This window comes from Stenella coeruleoalba, assembly GCF_951394435.1.
Source record: "Stenella coeruleoalba genome assembly, chromosome: 14".
Taxonomy (NCBI): Eukaryota; Metazoa; Chordata; class Mammalia; order Artiodactyla; family Delphinidae; genus Stenella; species Stenella coeruleoalba.
This window is the reverse complement of record NC_137160.1, coordinates 4,504,852-4,519,099: the sequence shown is the minus strand read 5'-3', so window position 1 is coordinate 4,519,099 and position 14,248 is coordinate 4,504,852. Positions and strand designations below refer to the sequence as shown.

The window sequence follows — 14,248 nt, the reverse complement described above, 5'->3', positions numbered from 1 at the left end:
GAAAATTCAATCTAAGAATATTTGAAAAGATTTGAGGGATTTGAATTTGTGAAACAACCTTGAAATAGTAGAAGAGTTAAATTAGAGGGAATTGACCTCTGCAAATGCATCAGAATGAGCTAAAATAAATATGTAAAACCAAACTATTTTCATTTGAACTTTGTGTATTTTTATTTTGAGGTTTTAAAATAACATTTTTTGAATTCTTACTGTAGAATTAAACATTGCTGATGTTAAAAAAGAAATACATCTTGTGTCATCCTCCAAATAATACTACGGTTGCCATGTCATGAAAAATAACACTACAATTACTGTGTCATCAACTGCCAGGTTTTCTTTTTTCTTGCTACTGTATCATAATTAGCTTCATCACATAGACTTAATTATATTAGGTGAACTGAAATACAGCAATGTCAGCTACCAGGTGAGCCTGGCTACTTCTGAAACTCTAAATCTTTAAAATGTGCAGCTCCCTCAGCACTAGTGCAAGCACTCTCACCTCCTTCAAAGACCTGGTAGGTTTTCAGCTTTCCCCAAATCCTCCAAGATGGTATCTGAAATTCTGCAGACACTCCTAGACACTTTTGTTTTAAATACTATTTGAAAATGTCAGTCATGATGCAATTTATTCTATCATTCTATAGCCTAGGGCTTCTTCTGCCATGTTTGTAAATGTTTAATAAATTTTTAAAAAATTTAAAATACTCATCAATATGTTCTGTGTTTACAAGGAATTTAACTTGACTTTTCTATTGGTGGCATATTGTTTTTCTTTAGCATTTTAGTTTGGACATGACTACTGTGTCAGAATATTGGAATGTTACATATGCCTACTTTCTGCCTTTTGGTTTCTCATGCTTTTCTTTGTAACATTATATTTAACTTGAGACAAAATTTATGTGTTGAACAGATCCTGAATGCATTATTCTTGAAATTCAAAAGATTTTGTATTATTTAAATTGTAATTTGGAACCTGTCAAAGTTATATTTTGTAAGTATTTAAGAAACAAAACATTTGTAGTTATTGTGTTCTTGTTGCTTTCATTTGCATTATCTCATTAATCATTATATGACATTATCAGTGGTGCATTGTTATTCTATTATAGAACTAAACACAGATTCAGGAATATACAACAATTTCTTCAATATCTCATCATTAATAAGTGTTGGAATTGTTATTTTCCTAATTCTGGTGCTCTTCTGTGTACTGATTATATTATCTCACATTGAAATCTTTACATATAGGTACTTAGAGTGTTTTATTCACACAATAAATTTGAATGAAAACAATCTAGATCAGATAATTAGTAAAAATAAAATGTTTCCCTACTATATAACTCGTATACATTTTGAACTCAAATGTATCATTTTTGCTTTTTATTTAGGAATTTTAAAAATTTGAGTATGTCTGTTCATATGGTTTCATATTAATGAAAAATTCAACATCTTAAACATATATTTATCCTCCAAGCACCTTAAAAACAGTAGATACCTCCTATATATGGTGCTAGGAGTTTGAAAATTCTTAGGTTTTTCCATTTTCCATTTACTTTTTCCTGTGCGTTCCAGGATAACTCTCTGTTGCTTTCACTCATTTCAGTCCCTAATACAAAAAGAGAGGCTAAAAAGAGGCAAGAGAAAGATTGCATGTCTTTTTTAGCCTTTGAGGTATGGTAAGCTTTTTCTCCAATTTTTACATGATTTTTGTCCTCAAATGAGGAGATGAGTCTCAAATGGGAAAGTATTCCTCATCTTCTGGGTTATTACCTTCTAAGTAGTCCAAGTGCAGAGTTCATCTACATTCAACATTAGACTAAATTGTTTTTCCTACCAAAAATTCTGTGTTTCAGAGGACCTCTTGTTTATGATATCTGTTTATAGACAGGGAATCCTCTCTTCCTGATAGAAATACTGAGTTGGAATACCAGGGCTTCAGCCGCAGCATAATTTCCCAGTAGATGTCCATAGCTGGAGAAGGCTAAGATTTAAGTAGCAAAATCTAGCACGGTAAATACGAAAGGCTCCTTCCTTCCAGCCACCTTCCTCCATTCCTTGGAGAGGGAATTGATGCCTTTTAACAGTCTTAGGAAACAAAGAAACTCTTTATCAGCATATTCAACCATCATTTTGGGCATAACTGTTCTCTAAATTAAGTTAAACATTTTTTTCTTACCTACTTAAAACATTAATGCCTTGGCCATAGTTTTGCAAGCTTGCTATATTTTAATTTCTCTAGGACAATATAATCAGTTTATTCTTTTTATGTTTTGAATTTGATTCTCCCCTCTTATGCATTGCCTATTATAGCAAATAGTAATAGAAGTTAGCTAAATAGGCTGTGACAATTAAATTAATAATGCATTTTGTTTGCAAGTATTTAGGCCTTGTGCTTTGACTGATATATGCAAAAATGATAATTTATTACAAATAAATCATATTCTTGCACTATAGTTTGATGAACTAGTGGATTTTGTCAGCATGACTGTCATTAGCAACAGAAAAGTAGATAATTTCAAATATATATTTTTTGACTCTGTGAACACCTGAAGTGATGGCTTGTGTAAGAACATACTTTTTTGTCCCTAAATTTGCATGAACTTATTTTAAGGTAGTATATTACTATATTTTAGAAGTCTTGTACACTTATATATAAACAACTAAATATAGCCACATTCAGTTCACATTCCAAAATGATAAACTCCAATTAATTTGCACGTTCATTCTAAAGTATTCCTTATTTTAAGTAAGTAATTCTCTTTATAATATAGTTAGCCAAAGTAGCTTTCTGACTCTCTGAAATCTCTAATAGAAATCTAGAAAACGAGCTTATCCACAATTATCACAATTGAAACAGCCATAATAAGTATATCTTATGTGAAAGCCAGGTGCATATTACAATAGAAAGAGATAGCATTTGTAGTTCAGTGCTTGGAAATCAGCTGGACTTTGAATGACTGTGTAAACAGGAGGAGGGGGAAATGATTCACTCAGAATTTCTGATCTGATACATTGCTTTTGTGGTGTCTGGGACAATATCAGGAAATGTCTATACTGGCAGTATCTATGGAAGGCTGATGTGCTCCCCAAGCCAGTTTTACCAGTAAAGGATTTTAAGTTGGATGTGTATATCTGAGAATCTAAGAGCTAAATAATGTACCTAGTTTTTCAAGTTATTAATGAATATCCAGATTAAAACCGTAGTATTTTTTCAATGAAGCAATTTTTGCAGGAGTCTGTGAATATTCTAAGTCTCAGATTGTGCCTTATTGTCATCCTAGCTGTGGGGTATCTTCAGGCCCCTGGGGGCAGGCTCAGGGCTGGCCAGTGAATTTGTTCAAGTGAATGGGTTTCCCCCAGGCCTTCTTCAGATTCCTGAGCCCTGATGTTTTTGTTGGCTTCTCTCCTTTATCAGACATTTGTCACTTGTGATTGGGCATCTTACTTTTAACAGTATCTTTGAACTTATTGATAATAAAATCTTTTCCCCTCATTTTTACATATACCAGATATTATGTAGTCTGAGTGTGGGATAGAAATACTAGCAGCCCTGACAGTGGTTCTAATTTGTTATGAGCAATTGCTATAGGACAGGATGTTGTGTAAGTCTTTTGGAATCTATCTCATCTCCTTTCTCAAAAACTTTTTTTTTTGCGCAGTATGCGGGCCTCTCACTGTTGTGGCCTCTCCCGTTGCGGAGCACAGGCTCCGGACGCGCAGACTCAGCGGCCGTGGCTCACGGGCCCAGCCGCTCTGCGGCACGTGGGATCTTCCTGGACCGGGGCACAAACCCGTGTCCCCTGCATCAGCAGGCAGACTCTCTACCACTGCGCCACCAGGGAAGCCCAAGAACTTTTTTATTTATATGGTAAAAATTGTGTGAAGGCATCATCATTGTTTTCTGTCTCTCAGTTTAGATGTAAGCCTCACCCTTTTTCTTTTTCTTTCTTTCTTTTTCTTTCTTTCTTTCTTTCTTTCTTTCTTTCTTTCTTTCTTTCTTTCTTTCTTTCTTTCTTTCTTTCTTTCTTTCCTTCCTTCCTTCTTTCTTTTCTTTCTTTCTTCCTTCCTTCCTTTCTCTCTCTCTCTCTCTCTCTCTCTCTCTCTCTCTCCCCCCCCCCTTCCTTCCTTTCTTTCTTTCACATCTTTATTGGAGTATAGTTACTTTACAATGGTGTGTTACTTTCTGCTTCATAACAAAGTGAATCAGCTACACATATACATACTGAAGCATGAGAATGTCATCCGAAACCCAAACATTTCCTGGGAAAAGCATATATACGTGTACGTGCACAGTTGTTATTGAAGCTTTGCCAGTGATACCTTGGGTTCATTAGAAACTTAGGTTACTTTTAATTGAGAGAATAATACATTTTTTAAAAACTCTGAATTACATATATTTAGGTAGACTCAGATTTTTCCTATTAGAAGAGATTATATTCATAATGTGAGATCAGCTCCTGCTGTTGTCACTTGATTGTCCATTTTAGATAAGTAACTTGCCTTTTGGCTAAGTTGTTATTGCTTATATTTTCTTTTATTAAAGGATCAACCATTTTCCTTAATATTTGTTCCATGTGAATTTCTGTAAGGTAAATTCTGTTTTCTATTTTATCATTGAAACAGGTAGCTTATTCTCATGGATGCATTGAGATATTTCATTCCGTGTTGAGTGTCCTCGTCTCTGAAGAGTGTCCTTTATAACACTTGTCAGTCACGTTGTGTTTTCTGGCTCAGGTCTGCTGTCCCGTCACCACTGCTTATTGCTTTTCGCTTATCGGTTTCCCCTCTCAGTTCTTCTCTTAATCAATGGCTAGTGCTTTTTTTTCTTTAATGAGGCCCAATTTTGGGGAAAAAAAAGTGTCTATGGGCTCCCTTCTGCTTTAAAAAATATTTATATAAGAAGTGACTCTGTTGAGCCAAAATGGAGGAGAAACATTTCAATTCATTCTATCTCGAATTGCTTATTTTAATGAGTGGGAGGTTGTTATATTTCAGTGACTTACTATTGCTTTTGCGTGAGCTTAGGACTCCCTTTCCGCCATCTTCTCCCATTTCTCCATCTGTAGACAGCATCTAGTATATAAATAGTATCCTATGATCATTTTACATCATTTTATTATAAGAAAGTTGGATTGAATAGACAGCCCTGCTAAATAATTATTTCTATGTGGAATGATAGAAGTCACATCACTCATGTAAAGCCAAGGTTGTTATTTTTAGAAAACTCTCTTCTATATTTTACTGACTTAATCTGACCACTTATTAAGGTACATAAGGAGATAGTATATATTTTCCACTGAAGTTATCTTGTTAGCATTTGGGTAGTATTTCTAAATTAAATGGATAATTAGGATGTTCTATGGTTGCTTTATGACAAATGTTTTCTTACTGAAATGGGTATATTCTAATTCTTACTTTATAAATTTTCCAGGTGAAAGTTAGCAAAAGTTAGCATCATTGGTGAGAATATCAGGATCTCAGCTCCTCATTTGTTTATTGAAGTTTCCAACTTACTTTTTGGGGAGGTGTTTGGACCTAGTTACAAATGGTTCTCATGACTCATCTCTGAGGGGATAGAAAACCCGCTTTTCACGCTCATAACTTCATTGGGGCCCTCAGTTTCCACGAAGCAACGGTAGCCCTGCTCCTACTTCAGTTGCGTAGTGCAAAGCTATGTGGAATATCTGGATTCTGTATATTTGTCCTATAATTTAGTTTGCTGTTCTGAATAAATATTCTTTCTACTCATTTCTCAATGTGCTTTCAGTTTTACCCTTCAATCAGTCCCATCCCTAGAGAGCTGCTTTCCTTTGCCCCCATTGGTTTTGTTTTCTTCCTCCAATAACATTTTGACTGATTTTGTACTTAGTTTTTATGATAATGACTTAAATTTCAGAATGTTTTAAGAAGTAACCTTATAAAATGCATGTCTTTATTGTAAAGATCGTGCTCAGGGGCGCAGCTCCTGAACACGTCATATTTTCCTGGTGAGATCCTGGGGGTGGGGGGGCAGTGTCTTTCTGGTCTCTCTTCCAGGAAAAGTTGTGCCTTTCTGAAACAACTTGTCATTTTGGTCTTAAGTACTAGCAAATCGTGAGTATAATTGAGTTTTCTTCTTCATGTTTACTGCTGGGAAGCTCAGTGCCAAAATTGTAATTCATCTCTAGAAATCAGGATGGACTTCATGGAATGCATTTTATTTACTACTGTTATTTCTAGTTTCATCCTTTTTTCCCTTATGGGAAATTCCCATTTTATGTGAGTGGTATATTTTAACAACCTCACATAAATCACAGCTCACATAATTCAAGGGAAGTTTTGCAATGAGAATTTTTGTGGAGTAGGGTCAGTATTTGTCTGGGAGGACATGTGTCTCCAGCCCTGTGGTTTGGGGGCATTGTGTCGAGCAGTGTGCAGCCCTGTTATGAGACATGTTTTTAATTGTCCTTGCCCTGTTGTATGAAAATTTAGTGCACTTTAATGGTGCTTTTTATTTTTTGAGATTATCTTATTTTGAGGAATGCTTGCTCCTAAAGTATGCTGAGCAGACATGGTGTGTAGTCCCCAGCCAAAGAAGGGAGGGTTGCTTAACTTTTATAGCAGGGTCCTTGCTCTCTGCTCCGTCAGAAGTAACTGCTGCTCTTAGCGCATCACAGTTGTGCTGATAAAATTCCATGTTTACTACTCTAGGGGAGATTTTCATGTTAGCAGTAGGGAAAGTCTAAGTGTTAGAAGTATGTGTGTGTTACAGAAATGTAAGATTGTTTTCTTTGTTTTCTAAAACATTTTAAAATTTTAAGCTAGTATTTTATTGAGCGTTCATCTCTGTGTGTTTTATTCCTGGGCATTTAAATAGACATGGATATTATATGATTCTTGTTCTTTAGAAGATATTGTAGGTTATGCAGTTATCCATAACATGTGAAAAGAAAAGCTACACAATGATACAAAAGAAAGTTTTAGAAGCGGGAACAATTAATCTTGCTTAAGAGGTATTATGGGGGATGCTAATGAAGACATCTAATTTATTCATTAATTTATTCTCCCAATAAACATTCACTACATCTGCTATTTACAATTACTGCTGTGTTCCAAAACTGAAATGGCATGTCGTGTTTGAAGATGATACACCCTCCGTTCTCACGCCCCTTCAATTTAGGGTTGATGGACCGAGGCTAAGGATAGAGGGATAATACGCACATACAGGAAAAGGAGAATTTTATTAGGAGGCGCTGACAAAAATACAGTAGGGTGCTATTCCAGAGAGTGTCTGGGCCGGGTGTTGCTTTAGGATGAGTGCTCAGGAAAGACCTTTCTGAAGGGGTGCATTTTAAGTGAAGCGTAGATTCGGAGCCCTCCCAGCAGAGAGCACAGTCAGAGGCCTCCGGTGAGGCGTGCGCGAGCTTGGTGAGTCCTGCCCCACTGCGCCCTGGGGCTGGGGGAGGGCAGAGGGGGAGATGAAGAGCTAAGACCCCAGCTGTGCGCTGTTTAGGAAACGGTCACTCGTGGCAGTGTTTCCTTTAGCGGGATCGTGGGGCGGGTGAGGGTGGGCCTGGGCAACTGAGTCGGAATCCGGCTGGGAAAGAGCCTTGAATGCTGTGCCGGCTTTACCTCTTACTCTGTACAGAAGAGGAAGCCAGCAAGCCGTCAGTGGAGTTCAGCCCCGGCCGGGACAGTGTGGGCAAGTGGGTTAGCCGGTCACAGCGGCATTTCCTGGAGACCCTCACCGGCTCTCCCTGCCTCGCCTGCTCCCTCTCTCCCTCAGTGCCAGTCACCTTGCCTGATTCAGTTGCGGAGCTTGCCTGCAAATAAGCCGTTTAGGCATTGGTTTTACAGGCAGACCTTGTTTTATTGTGCTTTGCAAATATTGTACTTTTTACAGATCGAAGGTTTGTTCCAACCCTGCATCAAGCAAGCCCATCAGCTCCATTTTTCCAGCAACATTTGCTCACTTCCTGTCTCTTTGTCACATTTGGTAATTCTCACAAGATTTCAAACTTTTTATTATTATTATATTTGTTATGGTGACCTCTGATCAGTGATCTTTGATGCTCTTACTACGACTCTGAAGGCTCAGATGATGGTTAGCATTTTTTAGCAATAAAGTATTCTTAATTAAGGTATGAATATTGTTTTTTAAGACATGATGCTATTGCACACTTAACAGACTACAATATAGTGTAAAGGTAACTTTTATATGCACTGGGAAACCGAAAAATTCATGCTACTGGCTTTTCTGTGACACTTGGCTTTAGTGTGGTGGTTGGGAACTGAACCTGCAGTGTCTCCGAGGTCTGCCTGTATTTTGTTAGACACATTCTGTTCCCAACTGCGTAACGTATTTCTTCCTTTCTCTATACTTTTGTTCTTCCTATTCCTCATTACACTCCTACTACATTCCATCTTTCCTGGTTATCATTCCAAATCATTATTTTATTTCAAGCTTCAGTATGAGGCCCCTGTCTTCTATGAGTTTCTTCTTTGTGTATTCCATCTCTAAATGATTTTGCTTTTTTCATCATATTCCTATGGAACCTTGGTGAATAAAGTATATATATTTCTCTCTCCATCTCCCAAAGTGGAAACCCAAAAGGCTATAATGATACTGTATATGTTATAATGATTTAATCTAGTACTAGCTCATTGAGTTATTAGACCAGAAATGTATGGTTTAGTACTGATAATCTTTATTAAAATGACATCTGTTTTGTTCTATTGCCTCCTCTTTCATTCCTATATAGAAATAAAAGTGAATTCTGTGGAGATAGTGAACTATACCTTTTCTGCTATGAATGTTCTAATTGCTTTTGCATGTGATAATACATTGTTGTTTAATGTCACAAGTTAATTTTTTAAGGGTTTTGTTTTTTTTCTGCTACCATTTAGTAGTTCAGTCAGATCTTGGATATAAGAATATCTGCCGTTTTAACCCTTTTTGAAGTCAGTGAATAAGTGATCCCAAATATGATCAATCAGATATGTTAAATGTTCAGAATATAGGTGTTTTCCCTTGGCAGGCATCTAGAATATTTTTGGTTATTCTCTCCTTTTATTTCACTTAAATTGCTTTTAGAACACTGGGGCTTATGCATCTGGACTCTGATTAAAATATGCCTTAAGCTCTTATCCTTAATTCCCCATCAGTGCCAGAATTAAAGAGAACAAAGACCTATATGTTCACTGCAGCCTTCAATTAGGCCTAATTACCAACTTTCATACAGTTTCATTATACAGTACTGACTTCTTGTGAGATGTTCTTTATATTCATGATGTCTTGGTAGTTGCTTATAAAAGTGCAAGTTTAAATTTTTTCCTGAGGAATTTTCAGGAAACTTACAACCTTTCTGAAGTAATTTTTGTAAAGTTGGATCAAAGCAATATGATGATCCATTTTAACAGATGAAAAACAAGATGTTTACATTTCATTATGCCACAGAACTCTGATAGGAAAACTCAAGGGTTTACACAGGGTATTCTCTAAGATATCTCCTCCCACCCCCAGTTCGTAGTCCTTGGGTCACTTGAATAATCCACTGTGAGCTTCAAACAAAGGGCTTGTCCACCAACCCTGTGCTGCTCTCGCCCTCGTACTCAGAGAAAACAAGCAGGCATTGATGTTCTGTAAGAGACTGGCCGATCTTGTAGTAGTCCTGATGTTCCACAGAATGACTGTCTTCTGCTGCTGCAGGTCCTTCATTCCCTTTCAAAAGAATCATGATGTCATTTGATACGTTCTAAGATATTAGCACCTCCTAAGGTTGAATCATATGAAATTAACACTTAGGTTAAAAACCATCAAATATTGGCAATTTCATTTGAGTCAAACCTAATTCTATTTAGAACTGTTTCTAGCATATGATGTCAATATAGAGATCTGCTTTTCAGTGAAGTAATCATTTCCATTGAGTTTTAAAATCTTCTTTTTTTTTTAAATTTTATTTATTTATTTTTGGCTGCGTTGGGTCTCCATTGCTGTGCGTGGGCTTTCTCTAGTTGCGGCGAGCGGGGGCTACTCTTCATTGTGGTGCGCAGGCTTCTCATTGCAGTGGTTTCTCTTGTTGCGGAACACGGGCTCTAGGTGTGCGGGCTTCAGTAGTTGTGGCTCATGGACTTAGTTGCTCCGCGGCATGTGGGATCTTCCTGGACCAGGGATCGAACCCGTGTCCCCTGCATTGGCAGGCAGATTCTTGACCACTGCGCCACCAGGGAAGCCCCTCCACTGAGTTTTAATGTAATCCAGTTCTTGCTTTTTTTTATAGACAGTGATTCCCTAGACATAGTGTGGTGCAGTAAGTATGATACAGAAATTGGGTCAGGATAACAGGAAAGCTGTCTCAGCAGACTTTTTTTTTTACTGTTTCCACTCAGTGTCCACTGAAAGCCATGTCTGCAGGTCTTCTAGGTCTGTGTCAGCTGCAATTTCAAGGCCCAGGTTTTGTCTCACTGTGAAAATCCTTCCCTGGATTTCCGTTCTATGTAATCGCTTCTTACTACTAAGAGGACTGATGTACGACTTAGCACTTTCCATTTGGATTCTCTTTTTTGTTTAAAACACAGTGGGTGTATGCCGTGGGTCCACACTAGATAATTTCTTGAGGGTGTGGCTGGCAACTTTCCTTCTCTGTCTCAGCTTTTTCAAAGGTGACTGACATTCAGTGAATGTTGATAGATTTAAGATATTAAAGTCCTCATTGAAATTTTTCTTTTTCAGGATGGACTTTTTCTTAGCTGGTCTAACATATGATTTATAGTCACATTTCTAAAAAGGCAGTGCAAACTAGTGTAGTTGTATGTAACTGTCGATGGTCCTGTCTCTTAATGGAGTCAACCTCAAGTGCATTCTTCCTGAGTCACTGTAGCTTTATCACCTTCTCCTGGGAGGCCCAGGACACATGTTCTCATTTTTCAGGGTTATGGTGACATGGACATGAATTTATAGTTATACAAGTACAAAAAACATCATACTATATATAAACACAGCATCTTATAATTTTAAAAGTGCTTACTTTTAGATAAAAACATGTTAAAGAAATTTTTAGTTGCTAAGGTCTAAACAATATCTGTGTCTCCTTTTTCATGTTAATCTGGTGGAGAAAAGGATTATGGGAAACAGCAGATTCAGCGGAACATATATATAATGAAGTTTTTATTTAAATTATACCCAAATTTTCTTTCAAGTTAATGAAAACAATAATTTTCCCTTTCCTTCTCACAGTGTATTATAATATGGAGAATGTCTTTTTCTCATTTCACATTGATAATTACATAATATGGATATGCCATATATTTTTGGCAACTAGAAAGTGGCAGTCTTATTGCTGGATATCAGGTCTTTAAAATTTTATACGCTTTCCTTTTTCTAAAAAAATATTGTTTGTATGATAATCATGTCTTGAAGATCAGGAAAATTTTTAACAAGAGAACTAGCCCAATGCTTATCATTTATTAGTACTCATAGTAATAGCAGTATATGAACATATTCAAAGTCTCAGTGAATTTCTGAGTTTTCTCTTTTTAATAAACAGGGAAAAAAACCTTACATAGAACACTGCTGTGTAAAACCAGTAAAAACCAAGTGCTCTGTCTGAAGCTGCAAGGGGGGCTGGGCCAAAGACCATGTCAGTGGTGGGGCCCCTTCTCTGCATCTCAGAGAAGCTGTGGCTTCCTCATCAGATTAAACAGAATCTCTTTATACGTCGAGCTCTTTTACTTGTATAGTAAGCCATTGACTTCTGCAGCTTTAGCATTTATAATACTGTTGATCCCTAAGTGATGAGGCATAATGTAAATTTCTGTGGAAATTCCAGTTTGAATCTGATGTGCTCAGGTGCCGCTGAGTCTGAGCCCTTGACTTAGCTGGTGTTAGATCTCAGTACAGCTTTATTTACTGTGCTCTGCTTGTCATAGGTATCTGTGCCTCTGAAGAAGTGATTAAAACCAAAAGTCTAAACAGATCCAACTGCTGGAGTTGATGAAAATAAAGAAAGAATGAAAACAATGTAAGAGTGTAATCATTCTTAGCTAGAGATGTAAAGTTGGGATAAATTAAAATCCTGGAAGGTAATGTTCTTGTTTTCAAGTTCAGTAGTAAATTCATAGATATTCATTATATTATTGAGTGAATCAATAAAGTAAAATGGGGCCACAAATGGATCAGTGATGAGCAAACTTATTTTTGGCCCAGTTTTGTGCCTTGACGTTTATGTAGTGAGACCGTGATTTGCCACATTCGCGTGACCCACATCATATGCTTGATGGGAAACAAAGAAAGTTGGTTTCAGAAAACTTTCTATTTAGTTCTCTAGCTAGTACTGAAAGTACCCCATTCAATGAAGGAGAAAACGTTATTGAATCTTGAAGAGATGGCTCTCTTATTGGTAATGTTACGAATGGAATACATCTGGCTTTCAACAAAAATGTCAATTCTTAGAAAATCATTAGTCTGTAAACATTTATTTAAAATTACAGTGGGGAACTATTAATTCATGTGGCTGTTAACTCACTTTTATTATGAGAAAAGTTTGACTTGGAAATTTTAGGAAGTGTTTTTCCTTGCATAAGGTCAAGTTGGCAGTGGAGGGACCCTCAGCTCACCCTGCCATAGAGAAGCACTTTCTTCTGAGTGAAGCGGCTCTTAGAGGAGAAGGGTTGGGAAACCAACAGCTGTTCCTCTGGTGGAGCTGCCATCACAGAGAGGCACATCTCAGGAAGGACCCTGCTCTCACCGGGGATTTGGGTGGCCTGGGGCTGACCTCGCCTGCTGAGTCCTGGTCAGCCTCCAGCAGTATCTGAGAAAGAAATCGGGATGAGCTCTGTCCTAGGAATTGGAGGCCTTTTCATCCCAAGATGAAAGGTGCTACTTTCAGTCGAAATAGCTTCATCTTGAATGCCTATTTAAATGAGTGCGCTCCACTTTACAGGTATTTTTCTCAGTTTCCACCACTGGTTTCATCTGCCTTTCTACTGACTTGATGCTGAGGCCCCAGCAGAACAGTGCTGAGGACATTGCAGAGTGTGCCACCTGTCTCTGTCTGCACAGGCCTCTAGGGTCTCCATCTTCCTCTTGTCCTGCCTCTGGAGACAGGTCAATGTGACTAAGGAATGATGTTCTGAAATAGAATGTAGAGTTCATTTTTTTCCTTATTGGAAGAACTCATAGCTTTGTTAACGATTTTAGACTGTATTTATAGAATCACTGAGATTCTTAAGGGGTTACTTAATTTTTTTAAAACACTTTACCACCTTTTATGAGGGAAGGTATATTCTATGAGGCTTTCTAAAGGTCTCAGTTCATATGCCTTGCAAATGTCAGTGACTTACTATATTTAATTTGCCCTAACATCAGGTAGCTTATTGCAGAGCAGTACAGAATTTTGGATTTTAAAGAGAACCTTTACATTTCATAGATTTGAAAACCATTTCAGAGAGACTTGATCTAGACCATCCAGATATTCAGAATTTTGGCAATTAAAAAATGGTCTGTGTCTACAAATTTTATAATTTCATTGCATCCTTCTTTGGGAACAGAAGAGCTATGAGTCCATTGTTCTTTGGTAAATCTTTGCTCTTGCATGGGTGATCTTTGGTAGTTTTGCATGTAATGCTTAGTATCTTCTCAGCACCTTTAATCTTAGTGATTGATGGTAAATTTTGTACAACTTGAAGTATCTATGAAAGATAAATTCTCCCCCCTTTTCAGGTGCTTATTGATAAAATATATATAAAATTAGAAAACTCTGAGTGTATTTGTTTAAATTAAACAAGAAAAGTTTGTTTTTAGTCTGAACATATTGCTGTAAAACTTTTACAGTCATGCAATTTATAGAAATGGTAGACTTTCACTCTTTCATTTTTTTCTTTCAATGGTGGCATCAATATTGCTAACACTTGTTGGAATATAAAGTATAAAACAAGATCTTTCCTGAAAATACTACATAGTGAAAAACTACCCAATGACTATCTATAAACTGGACCAAGATGAAACAGTTTTAATCTAGCATGAAGAAATGTGTCAGAGTGCATTTTCAAGTATAGGGCTGACTGCAAATTAAACTTGGATATTTAACATATATTTGAAGCCAAATGAATTTAGACATTTGTGGCTTATATAACATCATATCATCATAGTATTTCCTCATTATTCTATAAAAGTTTCTTAAAGTAAAGTTGCATTTAACTCTTACCTATAAATCAACATATTGAAGAACCTTTTTGTGGAAGTTATTGCTCATCCGTTGATGTCACAGCACTA

The 14,248-nt window shown here is 36.9% G+C and overlaps 1 protein-coding gene across 1 annotated transcript in view; it reads left to right on the top strand.

Annotated features, from left to right (window-relative positions):
- ZNF407 (zinc finger protein 407) overlaps positions 1 to 14,248 on the top strand; it is a 421,297-nt gene that overhangs the window by 156,529 nt on the left and 250,520 nt on the right. The gene's annotated exons all lie outside the window — the stretch shown is intronic.